A 21,956-nucleotide genomic window follows, 5' to 3' on the forward strand; every position below is an offset into this window, starting at 1 on the left:
CACTATCAGACAGGCTCTCACACAAAGGCTCCTTGGAAAATAATTTAATATATATATTCAGCTATTATTATATTTACTTTTTGGCAATAATTTCTTTTCCTTTATTTTCCAATACACTTAGTGGAAAACCTCAGCTGTGTCTCAGCTGAAACAAAGGGAAGCCACAGCCCCAAATTTCTGATTTTATCATTGTCTCAAATATTTCTCATAGTTCCATTTTTGTTTTTTACCAGAAATTTGTAACTAACCTAAAGGAACCAAGATGAAAAATAATTTTACGATCTATCTTGAGCCAAAAATCTCCAGGAAAGTAGATTTTTCAAGGATATATTGTAAATCATCTCTTTATCTTTCAGGGTAAATTTATTTTACATTAAATAGCAAGTTGGGGGGGGTTGTTTTTATCTTATTTCCACTAATACTTTTCTGGGAGAAAGTAGATCAGTAAGAGATATCTTCGGTCGGTGAAATATTTTAATATTTGTGCTTATTGACAGAGCCAAAGAAAACACACAATAATAGAGTATAGCAAAATTAATAATTAAAATACATAAAGCCAAGAATAACGGATTCTGCACCATCATTCATCAAGGGATTAAGCATAATCCTATTAAGAAATCAAAGTACATTTCTAAAAGAATTCTGCACTCAAACCTCTGAGTGATCAGTTTTCTGAAAGAAAATCAATTCTTACATCGCATACAGAATGATCTTTCATGAATCTGTACAAAACTATTGACAGCTATGCAATTAATCAAAATAATAAAATTTCAATGACAATTTTGGCCGTTATTTAATCAATCCGTATAACATGAGAAATGAAAAGCTTATTTAACTAGGTCTTGGTACCTGGGAAGAATTAGGTCACAATAAAAAAAGTGTAGACATTCAATTTTTTTTTTCTGCATTGAGTCACTCTATGACCTTCAACTAGTTGCTTAATCTTGGGGTTTGTGGGTTTTTTTCCTTGAAAACGAGTCCTAAATCAACAAAAATGCCAGAGGGATGAAGATATTATTTTCCTAAAAGTACCTACAACTGTTGAGAAGGACACATTCATGCACTAAAATTAAAAATTCGTATTTCAAATTAATGCTTTTATCTATGTATGTGCTAGGAAGGCTTTATGCTCTCTAATACAAATGTACAGATTTCAAATGTTACTTTTAATAGGTGTCTCAAGGCTCTTTCAGTTTTCCCATCCCGGGATGGTTTTTAGCTAATCTAGGAAATTTTCCATATCAAATTGTCATCAGTATCCAATAGTCATCTAGAAACTTTGGCTAAATTCCAGAATGCTTGTAAATGACACCAGTGTAATACTACCTTATATATGCATATCACTTTGCAATTTACAATCTGATATGGTTTGGTTGTGTCCCCACCCAAATCTCATATTGAATTGCAGTTCCCATAATCCCCACATGTCATGGAAGGGGCCCAGTGGGAGGTAATTGAATTATGGGGGCAGTTTCCCCCACACTATTCTTGTGATAGTAAGTTTACAGGAGATCTGATGGTTTTATAAGGGGCTTTCCCTTCACTTGACTCTCATTCTCTCTTCTGCCACCTTGTGAAGAAAGACATGTTTGCTTCTCCTTCCACCATGATTGTAAGCTTCCTGAGGCATCTCCAGCCATGTGAAACTGTGAGTCAATTTTCTTTATACATTACCCAGTCTCGGGTGTGTCTTTATTAGCAGTGTGAGAATGGAAACAATCTAATTTGCATAATGCTGTCTCAGTTAGTAAGATATTCTGTTTTCAGGGTGGCGGTACACTTGCTATGACCTAAGTCCTTCTTAGCTGGGGAATGGGTGGAGTTTGCTATCCAGAGACAGAAAAATCTCTGGGATTTTGACACTTGAGCCAAATCATATGATTCATCAGTGTAATCATCTTCATTGGATAGAATCACATGCATTTGACTATAGCAGAGTGTGAACTCCAACGCCCACAGGGGTTAAACTATGTAAAATGAGTGAAGTGAATCTGGCATTAGAGAGGCAATAAGGATTGTTGGGGATTGTGTCAAATCCTGATTGTTCTGATTGTTACTATGTGGGAACTCAAGCCTGACAGTAAGCTCTGCAAAATTCTCAAGGAGAACATGAAATCTGTATATATACATGTAAAATATCCAAATTTTTAACCAACATTCTCAGCAAACTGACACAAAAGCAGAAAATCAAACACCAAATGTTCTCACTCATAGGCTGGTGTTGAACAATGAGTTGTTTGCTAATTGTTGATGTTAAGAGATTTTTTCACATACTTTGGATAAAAGTCCTTTATCAACTATATCTTCTACAAATATTTTCCCCTGGTCTGTGGCCCATCTTTCGGTTATCTTGACAGTGCCTTTCCCAGAGCAGAAATTTTGTCCTTCTTTCTTGGAGCCATAATGGCGGAAGGGCTACAGGACATTATGATTTAGGGAGAAAATAAACATATAAGTTTAATATTTTAAATACTAATTTATCTTCTTTTCACATCTAATAGCAGTCTATGTAATGCAAATCATGTGCCCTAATTAATTGCTTAATTTACATTCAGTTTGCTTAGGCATTCTTGTACTATAAGAAAAACTGCATACATTTTTAAGTATCTGGAAATACAAATACACCTGGGAAAATTTCAACTGGGTCCACATGACCCATAGTCATGTTCTCCGAGTTTACCTACAGAAAAATGATGACGCCTTTCACTGTGCTATAGATAAACTTCTGCTACAACCATCCATTCGGCACCACTGTGGTTTCAGGCCCAAAAGCTCTGTTTTCGCTCCTGTCTTGTTCAAGGTCTGAAGCTACAAGCCCATCCTGCAATCACTCTATAACCTGGCCTGTATTCCAAAACCCCTTGCATTATGTGGATTGGGAGGTAAATGACCACCCAACTAAAGGTGTTGTCAAGAAAGCAGGGAACTACATAAAGGAAAGAACTGTTAGCAATGTCAAAAGTTGAAGAGAATAGAGGTATAATGGAACAGAGAGATGTGTTTTCGCTACCATAGGGACAGAAATTACAGCAAAGCAGTAGAGCTTGAAGCCCTAGATAAACAGCTGGTACTTGCAGAAGGCTTTTATATCAGTCTCTGCATCTTTGTAGCATTCATTACAGTTGTAATCCATTTTGTAAATAATGGTTTAATATTGACTTTCGCCAAAACTTTTAGGTTCCATAAGTGTAAAGACTGTAACTCATATATAATATCTGTTTCTTGTATCCACAGAATTGAATAAGATTCTTGGCACAGAGAAATTGCTTAATACATAACTGTGGAATGAATGCAAATTAACACAAGTTTAAAGACACACAGCCTTTTGGGTATTGTGGGTGAGAGTGGAAATTTCGGATGTCAATTAATAGTTCTAGTCCCATTATTAACAACCTGCATAATCTTGAACACGGCATTTAATTTCTCTGACCCTTAATTCTCTCTTCTAATAAGGTGACTGGATTTGCTAAAGATCTTTCCATCATTAGTGCCTTTTTACTAAATTCAGCCTTGATTTTTATTTATAAATGAAAGATTTAGTGTTTTCTTCTTAATAGCTACACATTTTATTCACAGCTCCAGGCCATTTATTGCTTGTGTTTAGCTTGCTAAAATGAAGATATGTAGTAATTCTACTTATCTTAACTTTTTGTCTCATTATCTGGTTCTGGGGATTCTAACCTTCTTCATTTCTTTCTGAACTTTAGGTCCTCAGCCTTATTTATTTCTAATTTGCTTTCTACTTGCTTTTTTTCCTTCCACGGCAAGAGAGGGAGGAGGGGAAAAGGAAAATAGAGTCAGGCAACCTACTTTGGTCACCAGTTTGACTCTTCCATGATGATCTTTTTCCAACAGTGAAGATTTTCCTCTGGGAACCACACTACCAAAGTGAATTTGTATTTATACCTCCTTCAGAGATCATTTGTACTAAATGGCTCTTTGTTGAACCTCTCTTTGGATTTTTCCTGTGTAGGTGAACCTGGATTTATGCCAGTTTCCTTAAAGGGTAAGACCGCTTATAATTTTGAACCCTATAAAAAACATTTAAAGTGAACAAAGTAATAAAATTCAAAAAACAGAATTATGCTACAAATATGCAATTTTGCTTCAGAAAGAAATAATTTATAATGGTTAATGCTAGAGGCAGGCCCTTCTTGATTGCATCAAAGCATTTTGTACCACACAGTCTTCATGGTTTCTTAGCTACTAAAAGAATCTTATATCCAGTAGAAACTAATTCAAGATGCTTTAAAGTAGTGTAAGTTTAATATGCAATGCAGTTCTCTAGTCTCCAATATTATGACACAATGAAATCAGGCTCTGAGTGGACTCAAAAGAAAATTCCAATTTCTATTAGAAAATCAGGCAATTAGGGGGAAAATGGTTTAAAGGAAAAGAAACCTTGGGACATTGTTGAATTAATTATGTGAGCTGAGTAAAATAAGTTTGAGTTGAAATTATTTTTACAACATTAGTCTTCCTTTTTTCAACCAAAGAATTGGAAGGTCACACATGACAGATCTGGAAGGGAAGATAAAGGAAAAGGTTTTAAAGGGGAAGAAATGGTCAGTTTCTTCCTATAGTCCCATAACTCTTAATTCTTTTAAGTTTTCCTGCTGGAGAGCATTATTTTTCGTTGTAAAAATGTCCTAAGTTCTTGCCAATAAAAAGCACCTATATTTTATAGCCTATTGAATCAAGACTGATATATGGTAAGTAATTTACAGAAAGATGCATTGAGGCCAGTCTCCAGGAGGGATGCTATCATTTCATGCAAAAGTGACTCTAAAGTAAAATGAACTCTCAGTAATGTTATTCTTTCACTGGCCAACTCCTGTCATCCTATAGTCAGAACCTAAAGTTAATAGGCTCAGAGGTGGGAGGTTGCTATTGTAGCTATGCTTCTAAGTCTAGGGAGTTACTTTTTTATATTGTATATGTTAAGGGAACATATTGCAACACTGAAACTTTTTCTTTCCCATTTTTGCCTGTGTCAAAGAAGTGAACATAGAACTTGTGTTGAAATAGAACTACTACCAGAGGGAATCCCACCACCCTACCAATGACTTTTATTTGCAAGGTATTAAGAATTTCTCTATTTTTCTGAAATACAATGATGGATGCATTTTGATGAGGTGAAAATTGAATATAAGATGTTACGATGAATTATAAATACAGATATATTTCATTTTCGCATCTCAATATTTTGCATTAAATATGAGTGTTGTATTTCTTTCAAGTGACTGAGTTAATTTTATCTGAGAAAATAATAAAATGATCATTCATTTCAGAAAGGCCTTTTGGAAAAGTTTACACTCATTTTCTTTTTACTTTCATATACATGTATAACCCACTCTTGAAGAGCCAAGAAAATGCTTTACACACCTCATGAACTCCATCAAGTGGAAAAGCACTTAAAGCAAATATTGACATAGAGTAGTGACTTACCCTGTTACCTAGTGGGCATAAATTTAAATTAGCTCTTTGAGGGATGTATCAACAAAACCCAATGGCAAGTGAAGTCTGCATTGATCTTTGAGAAACTTGAACTCTGGAGTAGACTTTGGAAATTTTAACGAGAGTGAAATGGAAAATGAGATGTGAAGTGTTTACAAATCATCCATAGTTTTTTGAAAGATGTGTGTGTATGTGTCTGTGTATATGCAGATGCAAAGAATAAAGGGGAAACAGGAGAAACCAGAGAGTATACCATTTATAATGTAATGACAGAAAGTCAGCGTGATAAAATATAATAAAATATTAATATTAATAAAATAAGATACAGTAACTCAAATGTAATAAAACTGCAAACACGGTATCAGTCACTATACAAGATATTTAGAAAAGAGAATCAGAAAACCAATTTTTTTCTTCTACAAAATTCCTCCATGCAGAAGAGTTTGGGAGTTTGATAAGGAGCTCATAAATCTTTAGATCCTGGCAGGCATCACCAACATTTTACATTTTCTACAAAGAACAGCATAGCAATCATTTGTGACTGAAAAAGGAACTCTTAGCCATATGCCCTTCAATTCCTGTGTCATGTAAATCTCTTAATGCATATGAAGGTAACAATAGAAAGAACGTTTTTAACAAAATCATTGGATCGAAATTATCATGTGCTTAAAAATTATTTATTTATTTATTCGTTCATTCATTTATTTGAGATGGAATCTCACTCTGTCTTCCAGGCTGGAATGTAGTGGTGCTATCTCGGCTCACTGCAACCTCCACCTCCAGGGTTCAACGATCCTCCTGCCTCACCCACCTCAGTAGCCGGGACTACAGATGCCTACCACAATGCCTACCTAATTTTTGTATTTTTAGTGGAAATGGGTTTCACCATGTTGGACAGGCTGGTCTCGAACTCCTGGCCTCAAGTGACCCACCCCCCTACACCTCTCAAAGTGCTGGGGTTACAGGCATTAACCACTGTGCTCGGCTTCATGTGCTTAATAGTTTCTAACCAGTTACATCCCAGGAAGGCTTTAAGAAGCATTAATCTGTTAGTTTTAATAGATTCAAAACTAAGTGAAATAAAAAACAAATGGATAAGGATGTACAATAATTAATGTTAAGTTAAATTAAACTAAGATTTAGATTAGTACTAAAAATGTATATTATATGGAAGAGACACAAATTTGTCTCTGAGATCTGCAATAAATGATGTAAAATTAAAAATAGGATCAGTTCTATGACAATTCAAAATGTCTATTATTTCCCATAGGGTAAAGGAAGTTCAATTATTCACAGCACTCAGGTCAGAGGGAATTTCTCCCAAAAATTAGTGAAGTGCACCTTATGAAATGCAATAAACACAACCTTCAACAGCATCTTCAGAAGCTACAATTTGGATCTCTGAGAACAACGTGGAGATCATGATGGTATGATCCTAAAAGTGTCTCTTGTATTGATAAAGATTTACCCTGAATAACCTCATTGATTGGTTTCTGTTTGTGTGGGGAGGATTTTGAATACACAAAGTGTGTACAAATTAATGGTAATATAGCAATTACCTGTGCAGCAAGCTCTCAGCTTAATTACTTCTTAATATTTTGCTATAGTTGCATTATATTCTTTCCCCAAAATGAAATAAGACATTAAGATTGGAGTTGAATACCCTTCCTACCGTAAACAGCTCCAAAACATTAGTTACCACCCTCTTTCTATAGAGGTAGCCACTGTTTGACATTTATTAGTCCTAGGCATTTCCTCTTTATTTTTTTCTTTTTCTGAGACTGAATCTCACCCTGCTGCCCAGGCTGGAGTGCAGTAGTGCGATCTCAGCTCACTGCAACCGAGAAACCTCTATGGACGTTTCACAATCAGCAACCTCCTCCTCGCAAGTTCAAGCAATTTTCCTGCCTCAGCCTCGTGAGTAGCTGGGACTACAGGTGCTGTCCACCACACCTGCTAATTTTTGTATTTTTAGTAGAGACAGGCTTTCTCCATATTGGCCAGGCTGGTCTCAAACTCCTAACCTCAGGTGATCCACCCGCCTCAGCCTCCCAAAGTGCTGGGATTACAGGTGTGAGCCACCGCACCTGGCCAGTCCTAGGCACATCTAAACTTTTACTTTTTAGTTGAATTTTTAACATATGTGTGTAAATGTTAGGCATACAGCTCAGCTAATTTTCACAAAGTGAAGAGGCTCATGCAAACACTATCCCAGTTAGAAAGTAAAACATTATTAGCACTCAAGGAGTACCTCCAAACTTGTGCGTCCTAGCAACCACCATCCTCCACCATCCTCCTCAAAAGTAACCAATATTTTTTTTTACTAGTGTTGATAAGTTATGCCTGTTTTTAAACTATATGTTTGGAATCAAACTGTACGTCTTTTTGTGGCAGATTTCTTTGGCTTAAAATGATGTTTGTGAGATTCATTTTGTTACATGTGGATGTAGTTGTTCGTTTTCATTATGTATGGTATGCAATTGCATCAGTGTATCACAATTTTCTTAACCTCTATATTCCTGATGGCATTTTCATGGTGCCCAGATTCCAATTAATAATGCTGCTATGAGCATTTTTCTACACAAGGTTTTTGTTAGATGCATATCTAAGAAGGAAACTGGGAAATTTCTGGATAATGCCAAACAAGTCCCAAAATGATTTTACAGATTGCCTTCCTACCAGCAGTGTGTAAGAGGTGGCATTGTTCTGCATCCTGGTCAATACTTGGCACGGTCAGTCTTTTAATTTTAGCCATTTTGATAATTCTAAAATGTTACTGTGGTTTTTATTTGCATTTCTCTGGTGACAAATGAGGAGGAGCACTTAGATGTTTATTGGCCCATTCAGATGAGGTTCTATTTAAGCCTCTTGCCCAGGATGCTATTGAGTTGTCTGTTTTTTCTTTCACTGATTTTTAGGAATTCTTTATATGTTATGCGCATGTGCCCTTTGTAAAATTCTATGTGTTCGAAATATATTCCGTTACTTGCCTTTTCACTCATATAATTTTAATTTGACGTTCTTAATTTCAATGTATACCTTTGTAATATTTTTCTTTATGGATATGGCCTTCTTTTTTATTTTATTTGGGAAATAATTCCCCACCCCAAAGTCATGAAAATATGCTCCCGTTCTTTCTTCTTGAATCTTTATTGCTTTTTCTTTCACATTAAGATATTCAATCCACTTGAAAACCATCGTTGTATATGGTGTCTGGTAGGGATGGTCTTGTTTTTCCTCCATATAGATATTCAATTGACTCAAGTGAATAAAAGGAGAATCCATAAGTCCATTTATGGAGTTTATTTATTGAAAAAGGAATTTTTTTTTACCTAGTGCTCTTCAGTGCATGTTTATTATAAATCATAGGCGAGACAATTTGCTTTCTTATGTTGAAGCATATTTCCATCTTATTGTTAATACCATAGTATTTAACTATGTAGCTTTATAAGCCTTTATCCTTGATAAAGTAATTTCACATTTTTGCTTCTTATTCAAGAGTATTTCGGCTATTCTTGCCATTTGCACTTTTATATGTGTTTTAGACTATCCCTATCAATTTCTACCAAAAAAATAATGGAATTCTTTCATTTGGAACCAATAAGTATACTTGAGGATTATTTACATTTTTGCAATATGAATATTCTAATGTTTGAAGAAGGCATATATTAATATTTCTCCATTTATTTAGTTTTTTATTTTTTCTAAATTTTCCATGTACACCCCCCCCCACACACACAAACACACATATACACTTAGGTATATGTGCATAATATTTGTGTCTCTATATCTATGTATTCTCTCCTCCCTGGTGCATACATCAGAAGGCACATTAGTTAAGTTTTTCTCCTTCTAGTGGTTTTAACTTTTATCACTTAATTAAGGTGGTACCCACCAGACTTTTTCACTTTACGTTACCATTTATTTCTCTTTACCATTCATTCCTCTTTTTAATTAATAAATAAACTGAGAGATACTTGAAGTCTAAGTAAATATCTTGCTCTCCTTCACACATTCACTCAGTGGCTTAAACATTCATTTATGATTCTTATCTGAATTCATTTTCTTTTTTTTTGAGATGGAGTTTCACTCTTGTTACCCAGGCTGGAGTGCAATGGCGCGATCTCAGCTCTGCCTCCTGGGTTCAGGCAATTCTCCTGCCTCAGCCTCCTGAGTAACTGGGATTACAGGCGCGCGCCACCATGCCCAGCTAATGTTTTGTATTTTTAGTAGAGACGGGGTTTCACCATGTTGACCAGGATGGTCTCGATCGCTTGACCTCGTGATCCACCAGCCTCGGCCTCCCAAAGTGCTGGGATTACAGGCTTGAGCCACCGCGCCCGGCAGCTGAATTCATTTTCAATTATTATAATATAGAGATGAGCTTTATCTTAGCCTTTATCTTTTTATTTACTTACCGCTAGTATGGACTTATGGATTCTTATTTTATTCAATGGTAATGACTATCATTATTCATTTTGAAGCTAAATTTGCCCTGTGGCCACTAGAAAACCTCTTCAAATTGGTTTTGTGTAATTTTGACATGTCCTCTTTTTTTGAGCACTGCCTTACTTTTTGACCTTATAAAATGTTACGAGCTCATTTTTTTACCTTTACTGTAATGACTTTGGAATTAGCCAAATCTTCTCTCTTCTTTTAATTTGCTAAATTAATTTTTTCATTATAATGTTTATTATAGATTATTTTGAATTTTAATTCATAATCATTCCATCTGTTAATATTGGTGGGTTTTTTCTTTCTTCTTATCTTTTTTTAAATCATTTTCTTTTCCTGCATTTATGGCATTCTGTAGGATTCCTAATACAATATTAAATCTAAAAGGTGACACTGGGGACCATTGTTTCACATAATTTCAGAGGAGAAGTTGTCAACATTTCACCTTTAGGGATGATGTTTGCACTGTTTTTATAGATGCCTTTTAAGATGTACAACTTTCCTTATTTTCCTCATTGCTAAGATTTTAAAAATCATAAATAATGAAGTATTAGTGTCCTTTGTTACTGTAATAAGTTGGTCCAACTCAGTAGCTTAAAATAGTACAGACTTATATCTTACAATTCTGAAGGACGGCAGTCCAAAATGGGTCAGCAGTGCTATATTACTTTTGGAGGCTCTGCGGGAGAATACGTTTCCTTGCCTTTCCAGGTTCTAGAGGCTGTCCACATTCTTTGGCTCATGGCCATCACTCTAGCCTCTGCTTTTATAGTCACGTGTTCTCTGACACTGCCCCTCCTGCCCACTTCTTATAAGGACCTTTGTGATTACATTGGCCTGATCAGGATAATCATGCAGAATATGCCCACTTCCAGAGCCTCAAATTAATTAAATCTAAAATGATCTTTTACCATGTAAGGAATCACATTCATTGGCTCTGGGGATTAAGTCATGTATATCACTCATTGGAGACCTTTCTAGCCTATCCCAGAAAATAAATGTTTATCAAATAATTTTTCTTGATCAAATGAAATGATCATAAATCTTCTTTATTCTATACATGTGGTTACTTGATTCTTAGTGTTTTTATGTTACACAACCTTGCTTTCCTGGAATATTTCACTTTCCTTGTGATGTGTTACCCCTTGTACAGGTTGCTAGATTTCCACTGAAGATGTTTTGCTCAGTATTTTGCATCTATCTTTATAAGTAAATTAGCCTGTAATTTTCTCTATTTTGATGTCTTAACACAGTTTTCTTTTTTAAATATAGTAATTCTGGCCTCACATAATGAGTTGAAAGTATTTTTCTTTTTTTCTTTTTTCTAGTCTCATTAAAGTTTCTGCTTTTGTCTTTATTATTTACTTTTTTGGACTTTCTATGGGTTTAATTTGCTTTTTTCTCTCATTTCTTGAGCACATAGACATTCAGCATTTCTCCTTTTCCTGTATATATATTTAATGCTACAAATGTCCCTCTACCATAACTTTAGCTGCAGTGAACAAGTTTTGACATGCAGCCTTTCCATTATTATCATCACTAATTCAAAATATATTAATATAGTCTACTTTTCCTTTTGATTTTTTTTTACTTACATCTTCTCAACTGTCTTATACAGAATATATACATTCATATACATATAAATACATATACATACAGATTTTCTCTATGGGCATATTGATCCAAATTATTTTTCTGCCATTATCAGCAGCAGCTTTCTCTATGACTATTTGTAGACTATTGCTACATATACATGAATCTGTGAACAATATATGGCATTGTCCCTTGTGCTTTTCAAATATATCTATATATATCATATTGTATCATTTAATCTTATTTATATTTAAATTTTTGATATTTATTATTATTGATATGTATAGCTCTAGTTCATGTATTTAAACTTTTGTTTATTTCATTGTTTCATATTAATAAAAACTACAATTTATCCATTTTTTGGAAATTTTTTAAGTTATTTTCACTTTTATTGATGTTATAAACAGTGCTACAATTCTCATGCTGTAAATATCATTTCGTGTATTTTTGCCAGATTTGTCTCTAGTGAATGTGCTTGAAGGAAGAAGTGTAGCATCATTAGGTGTAAATTTCTTCAATGGTATTGGATATTGCCCAAATGCTGAATAAAGCGTTTGTAGTTATAGAAATTTGCTGGTTTCTTAACAAAGTTCAAATTCTCATTTTAAAACTTTCTGCCTATTTTTGTCAATATTTGATATTGCCAGATTTCTTAAATTTTACTGTGTGTGCAAAAATATTCCTCACTTTTGTTTTGGTATTAATTGTATTTTTCTCTGAATACTAGTGAGGTTTAATATCTCTTAAGAAGAATGTAGCTTTTCCCTTCTGTGAGTTTTCTCATTTTTCCATTGGATTCTTATAACATTTAAATGTTCTTGATTTGTTTGTTAACCTAGACTTATTTTTTAAATTGTGACATGTATATTATGTTATTTAATTCGTTCTCTAGATTTTATTTAGAAACTCTCTATATACATTCATAATTTTCACTGATTTATTTATTTTGAGATGGAGCCTTGCTCTGTCACCCAAGCTGGAGTACTTGGATCACTGCAACCTCCACCTCCTGGGTTCAAGCTATTCTCCTGCCTCAGCCTCCCAAGTAGCTGGCATTACAGACTTCCAGAACTGTGCCTGGCTACTTTTTGTATTTTTAGTAGAGACAGGGTTTCACCATATTGGCCAGGTTGGTCTCAAACTCCTCTCCTTGTCATCCGCCTGCCTTGGCCTCCCAAAGTGTTGGGATTACAGGGGTGAGCCACCACGCCCTGCCTCACTGTTTTATTTTTACGTCCTCTGATTTTGATTTCAAGGTTTTTAATTGTCTCATAAAATGAGTTTTCTGAATAGAAAAAACAAGAACCACTGCTAAATATTTTGTACTTGTTGGTTTTTTGAAGGTCAGAAAAAAATGTGCTTTGAGAATAGTCATAATCTGAAGTTTTTGTGCATTGCTGCTAGTAGGGAAAGTGGATGAAAATTTTTTAATATAAAGTAAATTTATTTAAGAACTTTTGGTTTATAATATTTTGTTTTTAATTTGAAGAATCTGTAATTTTAAATAAAAATTTATATTTAATTCATGTTTTTATATCTTTAAACTTTTTTATGTTATGGTCTTCACAGTTGTTATAATATCTGTTGTTATGTCACTTTAGTTCATAATGAAGTCACATGTCATTTAATGACAAGGGTATGTTCTGAGAAATACGTTACTGGTGATTTTGTCATTGTGGGAACATCATAGAGTGTACTTACACAAATCTGGATGTTCTAGCCTGCTATACATTTAGGTTATATAGCATAGCCTATTGCTCCTAGGCTAAAACCTATACAGTATGTTACTTTACTGAATACTGCGGGCAATTGTAACAGAATGGTAAGTATTTGTATCGTAAACATATCTAAAAATAGAAAAGATACAGTAAAAATAAGGTATGAAAGATAAAAAATGGTACACCTGTATCGGGCAATTACCATGAATGGAGCATGCAGGCTGGAAGTTGCTGTAGGTGAGTCAGTGAGTGGTGAGTGACTGTAAGGGCCTAGAATATTAGTGTACATTACTGCAGACTTTGTAAATAGTTTGTACTTAGGACACATTCAATTTATAACAAATAATTTATTTCTCCAATACTAAATCTTAGCTTACTGTAACTTTTTTTCCTTCCATCTTTTATTTTAGGTTCCGGGTTATATCTGTAGGTTTGTTATGTGGGTAAATTGTTTGCTGCGAGGTTTGATATACAAATTATTTCATCGTTCAAGTAGTGAGCCTAGTGTCTGATAGGTAGCTTTTTGGCTACTAATACTTGAAATATACTTTGAAGTTGAGTAGTGTGATGCCTCTGGCTTTGTTCTCTTTGCTTGGGGTCAGTTTGGCTATTCAGGCTCTTTTTTGGTCCCCATATGCATTTTAGAATATTTTTTCTAATTCTGTGAAAAATGTGATTGGTAGTTTCATATAAATAGCATTGAATCTGTAAATTGCTTTGGGCAGCATGGTCATTTTAATGAAATTGATTATATTGATTATTCCTAGCCAGTAGCATGGATGTTTTTCCATTTGTTTGTGTCATTTCTGATTTCTTTGAGCAGTGTTTTGTAATTCTCACTGTAGAGATCTTTAATCTCCCTGGTTAGCTGTATTCCTAGGCATTTTATTCTTTTCGTGGCTATTGTGAATAGGATTGCATTCTTGATTTGACTCTCAGCTTGGACATTATTGTGTAAAAATGCTACTAATTTTTGAACATTGAGTCTGTATTCAGAAACTCTTCTTAAGTTGTTTACTAGATCTAGTAGCTTTTGAGTAGAGAATGGGGTTTTCTAGGTATAGAATCATATATTCTGTGAAGAAAGATAGTTTAACTTCCTCTCTTCCTACTTGAACGCCTATTATTTCTTTCTCTTGATCAGTTGCTCTGGGTGGGTCTTTTAGTACTATGTTGAGAAGTGGTGAAAGTGGGCATCCTTATCTTATTCTAGTTCTCAAGGGAAATGGTTCTAGCCTTTGCCCATTCAGTATGATGTTGGTTGTGGGTTTTATGTCTAGTTTCTTGAGGGTTTTTACATTAAATAATGTTGAATTTTATCAAAAGCCTTTTCTGTACCTATTGAGATGATCATGTGGTTTTTGTTTTTAGTTTTGTTTATGTGATGAATCACATTTACTGATTTGCATATATTGAACCAACCTTGCATCCCAGGAATAAAACCTACTTGATCATCATGAATTAGCTTTTTGATGTGTTTCTGTATTTAGTTTTATAGTAGTTTGTTTAAGATTTTTGCATCTATGTTCATTTGGAATATAGACCTGAATCTTTCTTTTTTTGTTGTGTCTCTTCCAGGTTTGGTATCAGAATGATACTAGCCTCATACAATGAGGTGGTGGGATGGAATTCCATTTCCTTAATTTTTCAGAACAGTTTTGGTAGAATTGGTACTAACTTTTCTTTATACATATGATAGACTTTTAATAAGTCTGGTCCAGTTCTTTTTCTGGTTGATAGGCTTTTATTACTGATTGAATTTTCATAATTTATCATTGCTCTATTCAGGAATTCAGTTACTTCCTGGTTCAATCTTGGGAGGTTGTATGTTTCCAGGAATTTATCCATTTCTTCTAGGTTTTCGAGCTTGTGTACATATAGGTGTTCACAATAATCTCTGAGGGTGTTTTGCATTTCTTTGGGGTCAGCAGTAATGTCCTATTTGTCATTTATGATTGTGTTCACATGTATCTTCCCTCTCTTTTTCTCTATTAGTCCAGCTAGCAGTCTATCAGTCTTACTTATTCTTTCAAAAAACGAACTTTTAGTGTCACTTATCTTTGGTATGGTTTTTTGTGTCACACATGGAGTTGTCATCTCCTGTGATAACAATGCCTTCTTCTTCCAAATAACTCCTGAAGAACCTGCTTAGATTGTTTTGCAGTTAACTGGAAAGAAAAAAAAAGTAGAAAGAGTAAACTCTAAAATGAAAATAAAATTTATACTATAATAAATGCATAAACATGTACATAGTTGGTCATTATTATTATCAGGCATTACATACTGTACCTAATTGTATGTGCTATACCTTATATAAGTGTTATACCTTATGCCTTATATAAGTGGCAGTGTAGTAGATTTGTTTACAACAGCATCATGACAAACTCATGAGTAATGCCTTATCCTGTGATGTTATAATAACGATCCATCACTGACCAAAATGTCATTATGTGGTGCATGACTGTATTTTTTATGTTTTTTTTTTTTTCATTTTTCTTGGTCATTCCTATTGATAATGTGACTATGTTATTAGATTTATTAGTTCATGAAAGAATTATATTTACTTTTGTTTACCTTTTGTTCCTTTGATTCATTCTGCAATTAATTTCCCATCTTAATTTTGAAATTTTCTTCTTCCTAATTAAGAGATGTTCTTTGTCACTTTTCTAGCTTCGTGATCTGAAATCTAAATTTGTTTATTTTCAAATATTCTTACCTTTTGATAGAGGTATTTAAAACTATAAGTTCATTCCAATTACAGATGTAGTTAAATACTGTACACTTTTATTATTTGTTTCATTTATTATTATTCAGCCCAACATTGAAAAATTTCTAGTAATTTAGAAATGCCTTCCTAAATTTTTAACATTCTAATATAAATTATTTATTAATTTATTAATTTAATTTTATCTTCAAAAGAGTGTGTGAAATGTATGAACTTAATTTTAGTAAATGATTCTTAGGTGTAAATCAACCTCTCTCTCTTTGAGTTTCATTTAAAACTTCTACAACTTAACTAATTTATTCTTGGTTGCTTGGCTTATGGAGTTTTTGATGGAGTTGAACTAAAATATCCCATCATGCTTGCAAGTTTGTAAAATTTACCCTAAAATTTTGCAAGTTCTTGCTTTATTTAGATAAAAACTACATATTTATCTACTCACAAACTTATGATTCTTATATATTCTTTGTGAATTATTAATTTTTGTTATTGTTTCTTCCAATTCAGCTCTTAAGCTCTGTTTTGTCTGATATTAATAATTCTCTGCCAGCTTGCTTTTGGTTACTGTTTATATGGCATCTTTTGCCACATCAATATTTTCTATTTCTCAGCATAGTTGCATCTTGAATTTTGATTTTTAATCTCAAGTTAGTAAATCATACTCTTTTGTTGTGAGCTTAATCTATTACATATACTTTTATTTTTATTTTTGCCATCTTATTTTGTGGTTTTCTTCCACATCTTTTTCTTTGCTCTCTTTTTCTCCTGTTTGCTTTTGAATTAATATTTTTGTCTGCATTTTGAATACTTAAGGACAGGTGGAATAGTCATCACATACTATTGATTGAAACAATTGTTTACAAAAGTAGCATACAGAGTAGAAATCCAGTTTTAGCTTAAGAATTACATTTCATTTTTCTTTTTCCAAGAAAATCTCTAAGGAAATTATAGGACAAAAAAAATATCTGTAAGAAATTCTACCACTCAACAATCATTGCAAAGAACACAAGAGACTGAGTTTCTCTTATGGTTTCTTCAACTATTAGAACCACATTGAAAATAATTGTGCTCCATTTTCTCAAGCAAATTTCATTAAAAAAGTCATGGGTATTGTTTAGTTGTTAAAATCATTTAATATACGCAGGTAGATATATGAATCATCACCAAATCAATTTTGAAAGAAAAAGAAGATAGTTAATGAATTAAAATTTTTAATAGCTACTTTTATTTTCCTCTACAGGCTTAAAAGCTCTAATTGTATAGTCACTTTTGTAGACATTTAAAAATTTTTTTAAAATATATAGTTCATTACATTTTTTAACAAATTCTAACAATACACAACGTTTCTCCCCTTCTCTCATATATAGCACAGAACTTACTACACTGCAACTATACATTAATCATTTTAACCTATCGTCTAGTTATTTACAATTAGAGCTATGACTTGAGATTTTAAAAACTACATAAAATACTAAATTGTTGTTATGGTCAATAAATAATTATATTTAGTGACATTTTTATCCATTTCTGTGTTCTCCTCTCTACTTGATGACAATCTTTATTTTTTAAGCTGAGTATCTTTGGTAAATACTCTTAGTGTTTTGTGTGTTTGGAACTGTCTTCATTCTTTTTCGTCTTTATGATTTTCCTGTGAATAAAATCCTAAGTCGCAGATATTGCTTTAACACCTTAAATATAGAACTCTATTGTCTTCTGGGTTTTCTATTACTGAAGAGAAATTTCCTAAAAGATTTTGTCATTTTTCTGTAATGGTTTTCCTCTACATTTTGCTATTATTTTTAATATCTTTAGCCTTCTAGTTCTGATTGTATTTATGTGTATCTTGCACACAACTCAAAATTCAAAATTTGTTAGAGCATTTTTGTTTTTCCTCACTTAGGGAAAATTCAGTTATATCTGTTCAGATTTTATTTATTCTATCCTTTCACCCTGGAGCCTCTGAAACCAATCGTCCATATTTCTTAGTTGCTTCTCTTTGCCTTTTAGAAATTTATTTTACTCTTTGTGATCCATTCTATGTGAATTCCCCAGCATACTTTTCCAATTCATGAATTCTTTTTCTGCAGAGTAGTTTCACAGAGAAAGAAAGAGAGAGAGTGTGTGTGTATGCACGCGGGTGTGTGTGTGTGTGTGAGTTTTGATTTCAGTGACTATATTTTTTTCATTTCCAGATGGTGGTTTAGTCTGCCTTATCAACTTTGGGGCCTATTTACAAATGTTTACGTTTTATAGATTCTTGCACTTGTTATGCAGAAATTATTCTTTCATTTGAGGTTATGTCATCGTCTTCCCATAACCCTATAACAGCATAGTTTCCGGAAGTAAGTCAGCAGTAGTGTTTTTGGGTTTGTTTTTCCAGGTTTTGTTTTTGCTTTTTAATGAGCAGGAACCATCCACACACCCCAGCCCATGTTTTCAAATAATGATTTTTGTTTGGGTCTTAATTTCATGGGGAACTTTTTAAAGCCACCCTAACAGTGGCTGGTACAACCTGGATCTGAACCTGTGGAGTCAGTCTTGCTCACTGCTTTGCTTTCCTATTCTGTCTTTTTTATACAAGAGTTTATCTTGGTGAGCTTCATGATGACATTTCAAATGCCTAATATATTTTATTGGTTATTGCTGTGATTTTGGAACTGTGCATACGGGAAAAGTGAAAACTATACTCTACTTGGCTTATGTTTGGCACTTAGTTTATTATTAAATTAAAAATTGTAAATGTGCTCCTATCTCAAAACTGATGGAAAGTATATTATACTTCCAGATAAATATTAGTGAATATCTTTGGGCAACCGAGTAAGAATTCTTTGGTAACAATGAGATGATTTGTAATGGAAATAAAGAAACCTTAGTATCACTTCTACAACTGGAACAAGGCAATTTTGGAATAATATTCATGACCCCCAAATTGTCTGTCAAATGAGATTTACTGTGGATATACAAAATAAATAAATTTTTTGAACATTGTGAATTCCAAAATTCTTATTAAATATCTTTCAATAAAATTTTCCAAAATTGTGAAATTCCACAGAATAATTGACATATTTCCCAAGAAAAAAAACTTTCTTGATCAGAAAAGCTTCATAATTCTGGTTAAATGAAAGGAAACAGGTTTATTTATAGCTGCAAGTTTCAGAACCTTTAATATGCTAATGTTAGGGAGTCTTATTGATTGAGCCATCCATGCAACATTTCAAACATACAACATGCAAAGGTTGACCTTGGAGCCTTTCCTCCTTTACTTTTGAAATGACGTTTTTTGGGAATTAGTGTTCCGTAAAACAAACATTTAAAATTTAGTGTTAGATATTTTTTTAAGTTACAGTGTACTTTCTGTAAGAGAATATATAGCTATACCTACTACTGGTTGTCTGCCTTCTTAATTTTGATGGAACTAACTGGGGCAAGGTCTGAACCCAAAGAACAATATCACAAAAACTGCCTAAGATTTCAGACCATCATTTAACCTATTAGCAACCTCGTCTAACCACTTACAGGATCAATGATATGAGGAAATTTGAATGTGACTTACCACATAGTTTAGGTTAGGATTCTTAGGCTTGTAAAGAGAGAAATCAACCAGCTAAGGAGATCAGCTTCATGGGCAATGCTAATGGGCTCTGAAGTGTTAGCTTCTGCTTTTATGGATGACTACTCTAGCCAGTTAATTAGGTTAGATGAAGCCAAGAATTCTATTTCTTAGAAGGGAGCATATGTCATTTGCCTATTTTTATCCAACATGATGGTAAGTAGCCTGGACTACAAAGAGTTTTCAAATAGCACTAGTCAGCAATGTCAATAATTGGAAGATGTGAGAAATAATTTTTAAAATGAAAATGTACCAGGACCAAAAATATGTGTGTTAATGGATCCATTTTTAGTAACAGAATCAGAAACAAATAATAAAACTGCTAATGAGGCGTAGTTTATGTATTACACGTATATCTATCTTCGTTTACCTATAGTAAGTTTAGTTTACTTAAATCAATAATTTCACATTTTGTATCTTTCTTAGAAGCTTTTTATCAGACTAATCTCCTGAATTCCTATAATGTACTTTCTTGAAATTTGAAATGATTTCTAAGAAACCCTTGGTAAATAGCCTCATTGTTTACTACAAAGTGAGTCCTAAGAACAGAAAGATATTGCAACACAAGCCGAGACTGAGTTCTTAATTCCTTTTTTAGAGTTATTTCCCCTCTAGCAATTCCTTAGAAACAAAATTCAAAGCACTGCCATAATTACAGAATTTTAAAACTGTTATAAGGGACCCCAAAGCTTATTGACATAATATTTATGCCTTTTGGTTGTAATCTCCAATAATCACTTAAAAGATGTTTGTAGCAAGTATTATTATTTTTGAACACTTACATACAACAAGCAATATCCTAATTAATAAATTTCCATAATATTTATTTTCTTGCCTTTTGCATCATTTCTCCCCAGGCATCTGGAAAACATAAAAGAAGAAAATTCTGTAGTTGTGTAAAGTCATCTACTTAGTTATTTACCCTGCCCTATTCCCCTCCTCCCACAAAAGGATTTGAGTCGGCTTAGGGAAGAATGGCTTCATAGCAAGAGCAGAATTAACTTATCAGAATCCCCCATGACTTGACTCTAATTTATCCCCAGGTGCAACTTTCATGACTTCCCACCTTTAAATTTCTATTCCAACAGCACATAATCTTAGGCAACTGACTCGTTGTTCTCTGTTATTGCTCTATATAAGTGAAATGAGCTTTCTTCCTTCCTGTAACTTACCTTCTTTTCTCTTGGCCTGATGAACTCCTACTTGTCCTCTAATACTTTCCAAGGAAGACTTTGCTGACCTCCCTTGGTTGATAATTGCCCTTCTCTGGGTTCTCATAATATGGCATACAAAGATACACCTTTGAAATTTTCATTACACATTAGATTTATGTGGTTTCTCCTCTCTGCTTGAAGAGAACGTCTCCATTTTGTTCTTTGTGTCACGAGTGTGTACCTGGCACACAGTAGGTGTCCAATTAATGTTTACTTGGTTCACAAGTGCTACATGTAAAAATTATACATTAACATATTTGGGGGTTTGGTATATAAAGCTCCATGAAAGTAAGGATTGGAAAATAAAGCTATGTGAAGTACTGAAGAAGGTTTGAAGGACTGAAGATAGAAGTGTCTGAGACTTTGCTGTAAGTTGATTGCTGTCTGTCTTGCATCCATGAGGCATTGAAGTATTCCATATAAGCTTATTGTAAATATGAGCATATCATAGAAGTCACAGTTGGTAAGTAACATGCTGAGTAAGATTAATAAGTCAGTTCTATTTTGATGTTCTTTATAGCAAACTGCATTGCCCTAATGGTTCTCAGCTGTCTTCCAATATTTGAGATGTACTAGAATTTTCGAGATCTGCCCTTCTACACAATCTTTCTGATTTACAGGTTGTTTGGGAAAGTGGATGGGCTATGGGATAAGTTAAATTTTCAGTATGGTAGTAGAAAAGAACCAAAGACAGATTTTGCAAGTTTGCTGTGAGATGACCTTGGAAATATGCCAGATTTTAAGCTCTTTCTTGTAAACTCATTGAAGGCAGAACTTAATTTTTTTAATCTAATTTAATTAATCAGTGAATTAATTTTATTTTATTTATGAAAGATTGATTTTTATTAGCCGTAGCCTTTATTATGTTATGCTCAACAGCACACCATCAGTGCTAAATAAATATTCAACCACTGATAGGCTCATCCAACAATTCATGTATGAAAGAATAACTTGTTAATTATTAGCACAGTAGTCTATATATTTTCTGACTCAGAAATTCCAAATGTTTCCAATAAATTTGTAGATATGAGATGTTTTGTTGCCAATAGTATTTTGTTCAAAGATAAAAGATATGTTGACCCAAACTAATTGCAGAAAGCCGTGAAAGTCAATCAGTCTTCAAAAAAGTTCTCACTTCCTTTTCAAATATTTTGATTTTGAAGTATTACATCATCTGTAATCCCCTT

At 33.5% G+C, this 21,956-nt stretch overlaps 1 long non-coding RNA gene across 1 annotated transcript; it reads right to left on the bottom strand.

The window, feature by feature from the left end:
- Positions 1-15,224: 15,224 nt before the first annotated feature.
- Positions 15,225-20,405, bottom strand: LOC116532977. The gene is made up of 2 exons (XR_004261024.1): positions 19,499-20,405; positions 15,225-15,391 (listed from the first exon to the last, which is right to left on the bottom strand). It is a non-coding gene; the product is annotated as an uncharacterized LOC116532977 (long non-coding RNA).
- Between the last annotated feature and the right edge of the window lie 1,551 nt (positions 20,406-21,956).

Source organism: Sapajus apella, unplaced genomic scaffold (genome assembly GCF_009761245.1).
Source record: "Sapajus apella isolate SASKATOON/1434 unplaced genomic scaffold, GSC_monkey_1.0 scaffold78, whole genome shotgun sequence".
NCBI lineage: Eukaryota > Metazoa > Chordata > Mammalia > Primates > Cebidae > Sapajus > Sapajus apella.